At 44.6% G+C, this 15,272-nt stretch overlaps 1 protein-coding gene across 4 annotated transcripts in view; it reads left to right on the forward strand.

Annotated features, from left to right (window-relative positions):
- The first annotated feature begins 1,440 nt into the window (after nt 1–1,440).
- SUSD6 (sushi domain containing 6) overlaps nt 1,441–15,272 on the forward strand; it is an 80,508-nt gene continuing 66,676 nt past the window's right edge. The window contains exons 1-2 of one of the 4 annotated variants that reach the window (XM_085062169.1): nt 1,441–1,557; nt 8,608–8,700. The gene's annotated coding sequence lies outside the window, so the exon portion shown is untranslated. Of the gene's footprint in view, nt 1,558–1,740; nt 1,976–4,486; nt 4,672–8,607; nt 8,701–15,272 lie in introns of those variants that run through there. The other 3 variants (XM_085062171.1, XM_085062170.1, XM_085062172.1) reach the window with 3 other exon arrangements.

Raw genomic sequence — 15,272 nt, forward strand, 5'->3', positions numbered from 1 at the left:
TTCCTTCAGGTCCAGGACAGCTGTACTAACTGATCAAATAACAGCAAAACACAGGCCAATATTTTCACTCTGTGCCTTCCACCTTTGCATCTGAGATTTCGCAAAAAGAGCAGCTGTGTGAATCAGCAGGTTTGTGTGCAGCTCTAGCTCCCACTCTTCCTTCCTGCCTTTAGGCATGTTTTCCGGATGATGATGATGTAGTTTTTTCCTGCTTTTTGGTGTTGAAGTGCTTACAAGGGGCATATTTATAGGGAATGTTTTGTAGTGTAACATATTCATCTCCTACATCTGATGAAGTGATGGTAAGCCATTGGTAAGATATAACCTATTATGGGCTTTTACTATGACTGATCAACGTACTATTGCAAAAAAATATGTAAACTTCCCTTCACCTTTCCAGTAGAACTACATATGGTTCCTTCCCTACAGAAAACAGGAGAACAGCTCACTCTCCAGCAAAATATGAATAATGTAGCAGACCCATAGAAGGTAGGTGTTAATTCAAGCAATGAAAAGGAAAGCAAAGCAAGGAATCCTCCTTGATTCCCTGAGTGCACTTCTGGATACAGGAGAGCTGTCTTGGGAGAGTCCATAAAAGCAGATGAAGAGAGAGGAGGTGGCAAGAAGGTGTAGAGCATCCTTCTACACCTGTATGCCCTTACCCCCTGTGAGCATGAGTGTTATCTCCTACAACAGCCCAACCTTATACCTTCCAGCCAGCAGTCTTGCTCTATTGGTGCTGCACGGCAGGACGGAGCCAGCCGTGGCTTGTGCTCCCACAGGCCTGTCACCAGCGGAGTGACGAAGGGTCTGCCAGCAGGTGAGCTCGTGGGACAGGGCACTGAACGGGCTGGCAGGAGCGTGCCTGCGGCAAGAGCGACAGCATGGCTTCTGTGCCGCTGTGTCAGGTTCGAAGCAGCGTGCCCATGCTGAGTCTCCGCACCGCCCGACCTCCGGGGTGGCTCCACAGCCACGGCAAAGGCCAGGGGCACCCACCGTGCGCTGCCCCCCGCGGCCCGGCGAGAAGGGGCTGCCAGCGCAAGGAAATGCCCCGGGCTACGCAGCACCGCTGTGCCCTGCGGCTGCGGAGCGCTCCTGCTCCGGCACAGAGCGGCAGAGGGCCGCAGAGGGCTCCAACTCCGCTCACAGCCGCTGTTCCCCGGTGCCGGGCCGGGAGCGAATGCCACGTGTGCGTGCAGCCGCGATGACGGGAGGAGGCTCGCAGCGTTCCCGCCGGCCTCCGACAGCGGCCGTCACTGGATGCGGCGGCGCTTCCCCGCTCCGCTCCGCTCTGCTCCGCTCCGTTCCTCGGCGGCGGCTACCGGCCCCGCGCCGCAGCGCCCCCCTCCGGCGGCGCCCCTCCGCGCGGCCCCTTTAAGGGCGGCCCCGCCCCGCCCCGCGAGCTGGGCCCGGCGGCGCGCGGGGCGGGGCCTGGCGCGCGGCGGCGGCCGGGGCGTTGGGCGGGCGAGACGCCGGGGCGGCCGGGGCGCGCGGCCGCCGACCTGCAGCGCCAGCGGCACCGCCGCCCCCAGCCCGCCCGCCGAGCCCGCCCGCCCGGTGAGCACCCGCCGCCGCCGCGGGGGGAGGGCGCGCAGCCGAGGGGCCGCCGGGGCGCGGGGCGGGGGCAGCGAGCTGGCCGCGGCGGGGCGCGGAACCGGGCTCGCCGCCGGGGTGCGGGGAGCGCGGAGCTTGTGCTGGGCGGGGGCGGGCGGCGGGGCCGGGAGCCGGAAGGTGTCGGCGGCGCTCCCCCGGGTGGCCCCCGCGGGGAGAGAGGGGCAGCCCTGCCCGGCCGCGGCCCCGCACGGAGCTCGCGGTGCTCGGGGCTGCGCCGGGAGCCCTTCCCCGCTCGGCTGCCCGCCCGGCCGCCTCCCTTACATAATGTCACCTGTGGTACCTGCGGCTCCCGCGTGTCACAGCGGCGGCTGGTCGGTCGTGACGGCAGAGCTGGGCTTTCTCTGCGGCCAGCGGTCTTAAAGTGTGTATTTGGGCGTGAGGATTCGCTTGGTGCGGGGTGAACCTCTAGGATTTAAAACCCCTGAGTAACAGCGGATAAACGTCCACCGCTGTCTTCTCTTTTTCCTTTCATAGAGCTTTTGGGTGCGTAGGGAGACACGGGGAAAGTGGTGTCTGAGATGAAGGTGGTACTGAAGGCACTGCTGTGGATAATTCAACGGGAGAAACTTTTTGTTAGGATTTCATCTGTGCTTTCTTCTTTGTGGTGTCTTAGCAGTGCCCAGAGGTCAGAGCTTCCCTAGCAGCTGCCTTTACACGTGTGCAGTGCTTAGGCTGAGCCTCTACGTGTGCGTGTAACAAATCTATGGTAAATCCCCTGTGGAAGACCTGGAACTCAAAAATAGCCACACTAGGCTTCTCAGAACTGAAAAGCAATAATTGTTCCAAGTATCCCTAAAATTGGGTAAAGGATGAAAAAATACCATGATAAATTGTTCTTATTTGTAATATACTAATGGAAATAGTGACACAGTTTTTCATCTTTGTAGTGTTCTTTTAAACAGATTAATGCAAATACAGTAGTTTCAAGTGGGCGTATTCTCAAGGGGGTTATTGTGGGGAATGGACGTGATCTCAGTGTAGTTACAGTAACACAGATTTTGTCGAGTGGAAGGGGGTGAGAAGAAGCAAATGTATAAATTAAAAATATCCTGAAGTAGTCTTTAGAATGGTCAAGAGCTAAACTGAGCCGATGAGCAGAGAGGATCTTGCACTTGTCTGTTTGCACTTCCTAGTGGCTTTTTGTGCGTGTTCCCATAAATGCTATTATGTAATGGTGCTTCTCTTGGCAGGAATCTATTGTCACCGTAATTCCTGAGGTTTCTGGAGCAATGCAGCTTGTTCAGAATAGTCGTGGTCAGAACAATGGGAAGAAAAGTTCTTAAGAGGAGGTTTTAACCTCTTTAATTTTTCATGCAGTAGGACTAAGCTCAAGACATCTGGATCTTTTCCAGAGTATCTTTACCGTCCTCTGTTGTTCAGCTTGTCTTTCTGTTCTCCTGGGCTGCGCTATAGCTTTTGGGCACCAGCTTGCTGCTTACGCCCTGCATCAGAGCTGGGAAAACATTGATTCTCTCCTTTAATAATATTTGTTGTACTTTTCTTTTTAGTGGTGGTTTTTCTTCCTTTCCCTTCTGAACAGAATCAAAAGTGATATAGAGTACTTAACTGTTGCTTAGACAAGAAAAAAAACTTGAGATAATGGAGAAAGGGAATGCTCCCAGTTCTCATCTCTAGTTCGAACTTGTCTGCATACATCAAAGGGAGGCAAAACGCCTAAGCAGAGAAGGAATTTGCATATTAAATGCCAGTGCTCTAAGGATCAGTGCTCTCTGTGGTGTCTGTAGTTTATCGTTGATTTCATCTACCTCCTCTTCAGGTGTCTACCATAAATCTCTTTGCAAGTCTGCCTCCTTTTCTTCTTTTTGTGACATGCTATTTTTGGGGGTATATTTTGATGCAGAGAGAATAATTCTTTCTAGTATTAGAATTCTTTCTAGTTGTGGCACTGGCAGCTTTACAGATCATATTTCTGTCTTTATAACTTTCATGTTGTTTCTGGTAGTAATTCTCTAAGCAAAACTTCGAGAAAAAAACTTTTCTTCTTCTTGTTTGAAGTTTCATCTGCCCTGTTACGTTGACTTGTCCTGTTATTTAAATGAGTGGTTTATGGACCCTTAGGAGAGAGAGTGCCATCTGAAAGTAGGAAAGTATGTTCCTTTAAGGGCCACGGAGTGAAGGACGTGCTTGAAAGATCTGCAACCTAATCTAACTAGATTTTAAAACTGAAGATCATTGTAGAGCAAAGTAGCACATCGTAATGGAGCCATAACTTCCTCTTAGACAAGTCATTGTCAAAACCCAGGTGCCCCCATATTTTCTATTTAAAGGCAGATGACGCAGTGAAGTATGGGTCTGGGAAAGTACTGATCTCGTGGCAGAAATTTCCCAACCACAAGTGTAGCAGAGACTTTGGCTCTGTCCCCTTCTCCCTCTGCTTATGCAGATTGACCACCTGTTGGCTTTGAGGAGGACCCAACGTCCTTGAGTTGTGCAGTGCACCTTGTCTCTGCTGAAACAGTTTTCATGCAGTTATCAACAGTTTATATTTGGTGCAGCGTGTGAAGGTGGACTGAAATGGCTGCTTGAGCACAGCTGCCTGGGGAGTCAGCAAGTAATGGTTACTGAAGTCACTAAAAGTGTGTCCTGCCTGTAGTGTAGCAGTTTTGATGGAATTTGTTCCGTCTTGGGGTCATGGTTGTTTTCAGCTACTTTGCTCCTGCCTGGAGAATTGTTTCACCTCTCAGTAATAGCAGCCTGCCATAGTCTTAACCTCAGCTATGTAACATCGTAACTGCAGATTTGGGTTTCTGTGACTTGTTCCTGTTGAGTCACTTCTGCTTTTTATCGGTGTGCTTGCTCGCACCACAGCCATCTACTGCTGTACCGCCCAAATCCGCCTCTTGCTTGTTCTGCATTCGTGAGCAAACGGATGTAAGTTGCTGCCTCTGTCAGTCCAGGAAGGTTTGATGCTGCACTCGGGGTCTGTGTCAGGCCACTGCTGTTGTATTTTTTCTTTTCCTTTTGAAAGTTGCATCTCTTTTTCTTGCCTGAGATACTTCCAGAGAAGCCCATTATCTACCACCAACTGCATGAAAGGTCAGTAGCTTGGAAGCCTTGCTCCAGAGTTTCCCGGGCTGTGTCCTGTTGTGCACTCTGCTTGGCACAGGAACTCCCCGCAGCTCCCCTGCCCTCTGAGCCACTTGTCGACTGCTATAACCAGCTGATCCCAGCTGATCAGGCTTAGCTGGGAGAGAGGCATCTTTCACTGGCAGGGTTGGTCCCACAACCTGCTTGCCTGAAAGACTGGGAGGGAGGGAGGGAGGAGAGGCAGCAGGGACTGAATGCTGCTTTAGGAATATGTAAATAGAAACATGAAGGCGTTTCCTAGAACTGGGAAAGGGAAAATTTAACCCATACGTAGCAAAGGTATTGTGGTATCAGTTACAGTAGATTTCTTTTGCCAAAATACAGTAGTCTGTAATTATGTTTATCTAGTCGTCATGACAAGTGTCATGACATGTCCTTAGAAATGCCATCAAACATGTGTAATCTCCTCTCATTAAGGTATTCTGGGTACAAATGGAATTGCTTCAGATGTAGCAATTTAACCTCCAGCACAGAGTGTAGTAGTTGGGAATAGGTATATAACTTCAGTGAAGCGCTCTCTGTCTTTTTAAGTCCATGTGTGTAATTCCTCTGGCTTTGCTGTTCTGTAGTTATACAGATGGTATTTTCCTTGATTCTAGTAGAAGTCTTGTTTATGCAGCTGCGAAAATTGATTTTAAGTTTAACCAGTAGAAATGCTTCCTGTAAATGTCAGGAAGTGAGCTTTTGTAAGTAGCAAAAACAGTTTTCATCTGCCGTTTATATGCTGGCTGTTTTGTTACTGAGTAGTGGCAGCTACCGCTTCTCACAGGAAGCTTAGTGCTCTCATATGGCTTACTACATGATGCAGTCTGCAAAGTATTTTCAGACTAAGCTTAGTGATGCTAGTAAGAAACCAGTGAAAGCCTGGCCTGTTGTTTGCTTGCTTATTTATTTATTTTAAACTGATGCTATTTGTGTGTGGTAATTCAAGACAGTGTCTTGAGGAAGCTTATGTCGAAGAGCTGCAGGACCAGAAGTTAGAGGTATAAAAACCCTACTTCTTTCCCACTGCCTCACTTGGCCCCTTCCCCCAGCCTCTGTCTTTCCTTGTGTGCTGAACAGTGGGCAGGCTCCAGAAGTGGAGTGTACATTGAGAACTTTCTCTGCAGCACAAAGGATCGATGTGTCTCATGTCACTCTGGTGATTCCCTGAGGGGAACTGCTATCCTGGCAACCAGCCCACCAGCAGTAAATTGGCTTCCTGGTGTAAGTGAGTGTTGAGTGGAACGGGTTGGTCATCACTGCCGCAGTAACCTTGTAGACAAGGCAAAGTACAGCTTTTGGAGCTGGTTGAGCAGAGTCAATGGAAATTGGCCCTAGGAATCACTTTTATGTGGCAAATGAAACACCACATCATATTTGTGCAATAGAGTAGAATGGCATTCATTCTCACAGTGTATACTTGCCATAGGAATGACTTCCTTGTAGTTGATTGAACTTTGCAGGGCTGAAATGTGCATTATTTTAACCTCATGCTCAGAAGTGAACCCCTTTCAATACTGTGTCTGTCCATAGCTCCCTTAGCTTACACTTCAAAAGTGCCAGGACCATTTGGAAAACTTTAAAGCCATTTATTATTTTCCTTAACTAATTTTCCTCACAGTTTATAATATTGCTGTGGTTTGCTGCTGTTCCTGGCTTTTTTTTCCTGCATTGATTTAATGGGATTTTGTAATAAAATGAGTGGGAATTGAAAGAATCTCTGATCAAGACCAAGTTTGCAGCTTGTTTGGGAATGCAGATAGTAAAGAAGTTATGTTGTTATATTGGGTCTCTTCCTGCAGGTCTTTCAGGGGAGCATAAGTTTTAAGAGGGAAAGCCTGTTGATGTATTGGTCTTTAAAAAATGACCAAGCAAACCAAAACCAAACAACACCCTTCCCAAACCCCCAATTTCTGTAAGTAAGCTTGAGAATTATGTTTTTACTCTGTATAAAAATGCAGATCTTTCAATAGCTAAACTTTGCAATGTGATTTGTAACAGTGGTTGTTAAAGGCTACTTGCTTTGAAAGGAGCTGTAGTTTGTATGTGTAGTGCTAAACGTATGGATTAGTGAACTGTTTGTCTTTGACCTGTTTAGGCTGTTTGGGTTTTCTTTTCTCTGTAAATAACTTGTTAAAAGTCTTCAAGGATGATATATTAGAGCAGCCCACACTAGTACAGTTTTACTGGGGGATGTGCCAGAATCCCCTTTGGGTGTTGGAGCCCATTTTTGCTGTCCTCTCTCTAAAGGCCTTTTATTTGTTCGACCTAGTAAGGTGCTCTAATGTTAATTAAAACACCTCCCCCCTCTCCTGCTTTAAAGGAAAGGATGCATACTGGGTATGTGTTGCTCTGTAATGAGCCAAAAGCCAGCTGAAGTGCAGTGAAGACAACAGTAATTTATCATTCTCTGCTGTGTATGGATTCATTGTATTTGAAAGCCAAGACAGAAACTGCCTCTAAACTAGCCTGTGTAAGTTATCCTTTGGTGTTGGTACGCAGACTGAGGAGAATCCCTTCTGTGCCAAAACACCAGCCTGGAAGGGTGATTGACATCTCTGCTTTTCAAGAGAAGTGTCAAAATTGCAGAGCATTGCTCAGAGGGTATGAAAGCTTCGCTTCTCCATCTGCTGCCGCATATGCCACTGGCGAGCCAGTGGCCATATGTGCGATCATCCTGAAAGCTTTAAAGCCAGATTCTCTCCCAGGGCCCCTCACTCCTTTTCAAAGTCCAAAAAGGGCATGCTACTTGCTTCAGGAAAGGGAGGCTCCTGTTTTCCCCTGAGGAAGATTGAGTAGTATGTCTTTATAAGCTAAAGCACTATTGCAAAGAGCTGTGTGATCCTGAAATGCTGCGGTTTGGGTCTGTGATGTGCGACAGAAGTGTGCTGGAGACTCATTGCAAGCTTTTCCCTGGTATATATATGTAGACTAGAAAACCATACAAACTTACTAACGGAGATTAGTTAAAAATAAGTTCGTGGGTATGGGGAGCAAGGCTGTAAGATCAGGGTTTGTGTCTTTTGGCAAGCATATGAGAGATGTGAAGAGCAGTTTGCTAGGTTTACTTTTCATTTCATTAGCTGTGAGAACCTTCTTCTCAAGTCTGTTTCTGGTTTCCTGTCTTGCAGGGCTTGTGCGCTTCTGAGACTTAAAGAGCTGACATTTAAATGTGACAATGAAATGTTTAGCAACAAAGGAGATCTTTAAGCAGGCTAGACAAAAATTCCTTTCAGCTGCATGGCTTTTACTCTCACTTGGATGACCAGTTTTCCCAGTTCTCAGTTTGCTGTTGTACTTTCCAAAATGGAGAAGATTACCTTATTAATAACCATCTTTTTAAGTATTGGAATTTTTAGTAGTAATGCTGAATAAAAAGGGTGTATATGGTGATGACACAGTAAAACATACCTGTGAATTTTAGCACTGTAGACACAAATTTCTCCTATGCTTATCTAGGAAGTATGCAGTATTTGCAATCACTAGAAGTGCAGGTGTGTATCTGATGGCTGGACTTGATGCAGTTTTAATGTGTATTTCAGCTAACTTTTGGGAAGTTTCTGTCCCACTGAAAAAAGCTCCATAAACAAAGCTGGAGTGCTGCTGAAAAATGTTTTTGGTAACACTCTGCTATGCTTGAAACTGTTCTTATCCTTGAGATTTTTAAATGGAATGTGTGAGGGTGGTTTGCATATTCTTTGATTTTGAGTAACTTGTGCATTATATCTCAGACCCACATCTGAATTTTGTGGGTAACGTCTGTACCTGATGCATGGCTGTGTGCCTGTGTCCTAAAAACATAATAAAGCTACTTCTACCCCTCAAGCCTCCTGCTCTTTTAAGTGACAGAGTGCCATTCTTATCCCCTGTGTATTCACAACTAATACCTACTTTTTTGTGCAGTCCTAGGTGTGTGAATCAACCTATCGTCACTGGATGGTCAGTTTAATCTTGCTAACGTGACAACCGTTGTATGCCAGCCTGTGTTAATACCAGGTAAGATGAAAGCTGATGCTGTTACTTTGTTTTTCCTGAGTCTTTGCTTTTAAAACCTGTTTTTTATCCAAATGCCATGACTCTTCTGTAAACTAAAGGCAGAATGTGCTGCCTTCCATATTCTCCTGTGGTGAGACAGCCACTTGTGTTAGCATCTCTAGCTTTTGAAGCAGGAAGTATTCTAAAATGTTCCTAGGTTCTGATTCCTTTGTAGCCATGCCTTAGCATTTTTCTTGACACCTCTGTTAACCTGGTTTTTGTGGTGTTCAGATACCACAAGCTGTGGGTTTTTTTCCTTGTATTCTTCACTCCCTTACCACTCCCTGGTTTTGCTGTAGAAACTACTGAAGTCCTTCCTGTCTTCCAGAGTTAAGCATGCATGATAAGTCACCTGTGCTATCTGACCTTTTCTCTTGAACAGAAAATGGGTTTTGTTTTTGATTTTGTTCCCCTATCTGCTCCCAAATGTTACCTTTGAAAAGCTATCTCAGAAGGACCTTACTTGTATATTTGATGTTTTAGTTGTAAAAAGCTACCCAGATATGTCTTTCAGAGAATTAAACATAAAGCTGTTATCTGGACCTCATCCTTTTATTATCCCCCTTTAGAGAAGGGGTGTAGATTGCCGGAGGGTGAAGTGGGGAGGAAATCCCTTTAATGCTTTCCACAAGGTTATTATCCAGTGCTCTAGGGGAGTCCTAGTGCAGACAAACTAATGTGAGCCTTTGTTCTGATGCTAATCAAGATAGGGATAATTCTTCTGACTACACCCTCTTCCTCTCAGATTCCTCTAGCATTGATAAGGCATTAAGCTTCTTTGCTACCTCTCTTTTTGCTGTGCCTGCCTGATGTCCTTGTTTTCTGTAACTCCTACCTTGAGTGCAAAGATTCAGGAGGGCCTCATTAGGTATGCTTACTTAAATATTTTGAGGTTTTTTGGAGTGCTCCTGGGCGGTACTTGTACGCTTCAGTTTAATAGGTATCTTGGTGGTTTTGTGGGTGTTCTTATTTTTTGTATCATTAAGTAACAAAAACCCAACTCTTCGTTGATGCAAGACACATTGGATTCAATACAGTGACATCTTTTGCTACATGTTGGGACATGTAACTGAAACTTAGAAGGTATTTTTCCTTCTGTCTCTTCTTGGCCAAAGCAAACAAATGCTGTTTCTCAGATGCTTTTAAGGATTCCTTAAGAGACTAACTTCTGATACGTGCTCTAAAGAGCTCTGTAAGTTTTCTAGAGTGAATGTGTGTGCACAACCTACAAAATGTTTTGGGCTACACCAGTAATCTGCTCTCAGTCTAAACATAATCTGCACAGCATCAGAGATAAGCTTGAAGCCGAGCTATAAAGTGAAATATGACCCTGCCTGTGATATAACACAAAAAATAGTGCCTCTTCACCACATCTTATTTGTGATAATGAGGAAAAGATGGTGGTGAAAATATGGTTATGTCGTATGTGAAATGCTTGCATCAGACAGAGCTGTTAAAAACATCATGCAGATCAAGAAGAGGAGGAAAGAAGTGTTTGGAGTTAGCCTCTTTAGCCTTTCCTTGGCAGTAGGAAGCTGATGAGGAGCTCATCATTGTGCTCCTAAATGCAGGTCTGCTAATACAGCACTGCTGTTAGTGGGCTCTCTGAGAATCAATGGTGGCAATCCTGCGTGGATAATCTGTCCTGGGTCTGGCTGGACTGGCCTTCTAGTGAATTTGTAAGGGAGTTTGCTGTCTTTCACTAGGGGCTGTGTCCCTCTGCAGGGTGGTTTGAGACCCTTCTTGGTATCAGTATAGAATAGAGGGATGGGAATGATTTAGACAAGTTAAAGATCTTCCCTAGAAGACAGAGACTATGTATGTCTGCACAGCTAGCACATGCATATTGGTGCAATGCTCTAATGTTTCATTTTGGTGGAGTGTTTTTTCCTAATGCAGAATTGAGGAAGTCCTGCAGTAAAAATCTGATCTCTTTGCAAACTGCACAATTTTGACTATATAGACATATAATATCTAGATAAGCTGAGCCCAAAAATGTGTGCAAAAAGGTAATGGGGCAGAGGGAGAACAGCCCCATCAGAAGATGCTCCACTGAGGAGACTGACTTGAAGTGCTTTCTGCCAGTGACTATGTACAGATGTGGGGTGTACGTTTCAAATTAATCCAGCCTGGCTCCTTGATGCAAACCTGCATGGAAACATTAGCTGTGGGAAGGGGTTTATCAGCAGTTCCAAACAGTGTTGTTTTTTAAGGTTGATTCTGTTGACAATATCTTGAAGAGGCATCTCTACCAGATACGGTGTGACACATTTTATATGGGTAAAATTATGGGCTAGGTGTAGCTGCTTTTGCCTAGTGCTATTAACCCAACAACTGTTAAATCCCAGGAAATGCTAATTTTCAGAGTGATTGCTTTTATGACCTGAAAAGAAAAACTGGAAGATGTACGTGGTGTTGGTTTTATCTTTTCTTTACCCTTGATTTGCTTATGCAAGGCATTTCCTGCAAATGGGTGCCCTGTATTTAATTATTCATGTTCTATCACTTTTCAACATCCTGCTCATCTTTTGTGATTTGAAACAAAGTAAGTTGATCTCTACTAGCTTTGTTGACATGTGTGCCACCATGTCCAGCTGTGCTTCTTACAGTGATGCACAATGCTGCAGGCTCTCCAGGCATTGTTCCAGACAAGCCTTGCTGAATTTGAGATATGTGATAAGATTTATTTTTATTCTCTGATGTACTTGGTGTCAAGCAACCGTACTTGCTAAAGCAAGCTGGTATTTTATAGTCCTCTTGCATTGCGCATTTAATTGCTGCATAACTGATTCCTTCTATGTCAAGCACAGATTGATTTTGGGGATTTATGCCAACATTAATTTCGGTGTTTTTTATACTATTTGTTTAACAGGCTCCCAGTACATAGGGGAATTTTGCACCCTCTATCTGCTTAAAGAGGTACTTAAGAGGTATTATTCAGCTTAGAAAACACAGTACTGTGTCATAACAAGGGCTTGTGTATATCCTAAACTGTGAAGATACAGACACGAACTGTCAAGGCGCTCAGAGAAGTTAAAGGCAACATTTTCTTCCCTTGCAGCACCTCATACTGACTGTTCAGTTTGTTTAATCCCCATGAGTGGTGAATTTTGTAGGATGGATACAATAACAGTGGGGGTTTTCTTGTCTTCCATGCCGCAAAGATCAACATTAAATGTAAAATCAGTAAATTTTATCTAGATATTTTTTCCTCTAGGACTCACAATTACCTTAGTCTTTCTTGTCTTTGAGGTTTTTCTTGGCTACGGAGCCAAAAATGTTATACGTGACAGTGGTAGAATTCCGTCTAGGTGTAGAAGGCAGCCTGTTTTCCAGTTTGAAAAAAAAAATTTTTTGAATGTAGGTGAGGTTCCAGGAGGACAGTAAGATATTTTAAGGAGGCTTTTTGAAGCTGGCTTAATATTTTAGTATACTGGGATTATCCCATGAATTCAGTAGAGTTAGTTCAGATTTGCGTCATGAAGGTGGTTGCTGTTACACCCTCACATAATGGTACTGCAGAGATCCTCTCCTCTTTATGGCCAGGGGAGGTAAAATAAGAATGTTGCACCCAGAGTGAGTGGAATACCTTGAGGAGTGTGACACTACACCTGCTACGCAGGAATTGGGTACTGAGAAAGGTATTTGACTTTCACTGCCTGTGAGAATAGAGGCTGAGGCTCTATTAGTCTCTCAGGAAAAAAAACCCGTGAGGTTAGGAAAGTTGATTAGGCAGTATTAATGCAAGCTTTGTATAGTGCCATGAATGTTCTGTAGCTGTTGCCTGGTCTTCTCTGTGTGCTTTCAAAGCATCTGCAGGAAATGGTGCAGTAAACTAGATGAACTTGTTTTGGTCACTTGTAGATTTTTGCACCCCTGTATGTGTGCAGTTTTTGAGGGGAGATTGGTTTCCTCAGGATGTATCTGTCTGTAATCGAGGTGTAACCCAGTGTGTGCTAGGCAGTGCTCCCTAGTGAGGACACAAATCACAGTCAAAGGCCAGTAACCTGTGATGGAGGATACACATAAAGATGTAACTAACTAAAACTGAAATAGCCCGTTTCTTTTATATGACATTACTCTTATGTTGATGATATGAGGACATTTGGGAAGACAAACCTTGCAACAACCTACCAGTCTCCAGAAGCTAGTTCTTGGAATTTAATGATGTCACTTAGGTTCCTCTGAGGGAGAATTATCATTTGGCCATAGGTTTTTGCCTTTAGGATGTGTTTGGTGAAATAAGTTTTAGGTAAATTTAATCCAGTTTGTTTTGTATTGCTATTAAAAGCTTACATCCCATTCATTCTCCTCAGCTTTTCTACGATGAAGACATTGCTGGGATGAGCCTTGCACTTGGATAACTTGACTGTATTCTATAGGTAACTCTGTAACAAAAGATGAGCTTATTTGATGTCCTGGAACAAGAAGAGCTAAAATAGCTGAAGTACAGAAGCAAAAGCTCATAGAGTATAAATTATGTACTTCCACAATTAATGGCTGTTTCCAGTGTAATAGGATGTAACGTGTGGCTGCTGCATGCCTTGTACTGCGGTGTGCGACTTCATTATGTTGTGGTTTTCCCAATGTGTGGCTGTAAGGTTGCCAGGCTTTCAGCTGCTGGTGTAGGGTTGTGCCAGCCACACCTGGCACACAGGAAGGTGGTGACCTTGTAGGCCTGTGGGGCATGGGCAGCCGCAGGGAAGAAAAGCATTTAGGTGCTGTTGCTGATCTCTTTCTGCAGTAGTGCGGAGCTAGACCTTACCTCCTTTTTTATCAAACAGAAGTGCTTCCTCACCAGGCTTCACTGGGCAGGAAAGCTGAAGTACTTGGTGTTCCAAAAAAAAAAAAAGTCCTGTTGCTCTGGGGTTTCTTAATGCCTCATGAGCAGACTACATATAGGAGCTTGGTCAACTGGAAATGGCTGTCTTTGAAGAAATGTCTTTGTTCATGTAAGATTATGAAAAAGTTTGGAGGGTGAAATGTTACCTTTTCAGATCATAGTGTGCTCATTGACACAGGCATGGTTATTTTGATATCCCACTGAATAAATCTGGTTGGTCCTTCCAGATTTGAAGGCTTGGCTATGTTTCTGCTTTTCTTCTCTGTGCTACATGAGATAAAGAGCAACCAAACTGTCCTGTATCTAAAGTTCAGACCTTGGCAGAGCAGCTGGGGGCCATTGCTAATACCTGAAGCTTCTTTAAATTTGCAGAGAAAAAAAAATCCTTTAATTATTGGGTAGATGACAAATATGCAGATCAAAGTGAGACTTTTGAGGCAAAGCTTATTTTATAAGGTAGAAGTAATCGTGGCTCTCCTAATGAAGCTTAATATTGGCCCTACTGAACTGAGGACAGACTTGGGAAAAGACAATGTAAAAGTCTTTTGTCTTACTTGTGATACACTGGCCTTGCCCCCTTGACCTCCTTATCCTTGGCAGATGACAGGTGCCACATACAGAGTAATTTCATTTTTCCGCCGTCCTGTGTGCTTTTGTTGAGGTGACACACGCAACTGCTGCACTGCTCTGACATTTTTTACTTAGCCTTCTACATGCAAAGAGATTGCTGTCCAGCTCTGGTTTCAGGTGATCCTAAAATGGATGGGCTACCCAAAGTTTCACACAGGAAAACAATGGATTTCGTTTGTCTCCACAAAATCTGCCTTTTCTGGAAATTGTAACAAGGTTGCTGTGGTTAGACTGCTGTTAGCCACAAGCAAAGTGAATGATGCTAGACAAAAAAAAGCCTGAGAATATTTTTTGTAAAAGTCTGTATTTAATCTCTCCCCATAGCCTTTGGCTTGCTTAAAGCTGTTCTACAACCTTTCTGATTTCCAAGACTGGTGTCACAGAAAAACTTAAATAACAATAACATAAACCATGTGCAGAAGCCTGATTTGTGCAAGGCTTTAGAGTCAGAAGCCTGGATCCAGCTTTCAGCTTCCATAGGTTTCTACATCACAGAAGTGAAGTTTGTGCTGTACTTTCGTGTGAAATGTATCCTTTTATAGTAGAATCATCAGTAAATGATGAAGACAAAACATGTAAGAAAATGACACTTTGTTCTACAAATTTATCATCAAAAGCTGGCTTTCATAAACATAAAAGATGAAACTCCTGGTCCTAAGATGAGACTTCTAGACAACTCTCTTGGTAAATACTTATCCTGTCAATAGCAAAAATTCTGATACTACATCTCCTTTTGCCTCTGGCACTTTCTGGCTGTGGGGCTGATAGCCAGACACTTGTCTGCATCTCTTCTGTGCTGCATTGCTTTTTCCACCTGCTGCTTGGGAGGAGGCTGAAATAGCCTTGCCATCTCAACAGTGACTTGAGCCCCACATGATAGCTGTACACCAGATACCTGGGACACTGCCTTTTTGTCTTCCTGTAAACAAATGCTTGGCTCTGCTGGAGACACTTATGAATTGCTCTGCACGTAAGAATGTTCATCTCTGACTTTCTTGCCTGAATTCCCTTCCATAGGCAGAGAGCAAATACAAAGTAAGATGTATGGGTCAAGGCAATG

Source organism: Lichenostomus cassidix, chromosome 5 (assembly GCF_008360975.1).
Source record: "Lichenostomus cassidix isolate B80296 chromosome 5, HeHo_3.0, whole genome shotgun sequence".
NCBI lineage: Eukaryota > Metazoa > Chordata > Aves > Passeriformes > Meliphagidae > Lichenostomus > Lichenostomus cassidix.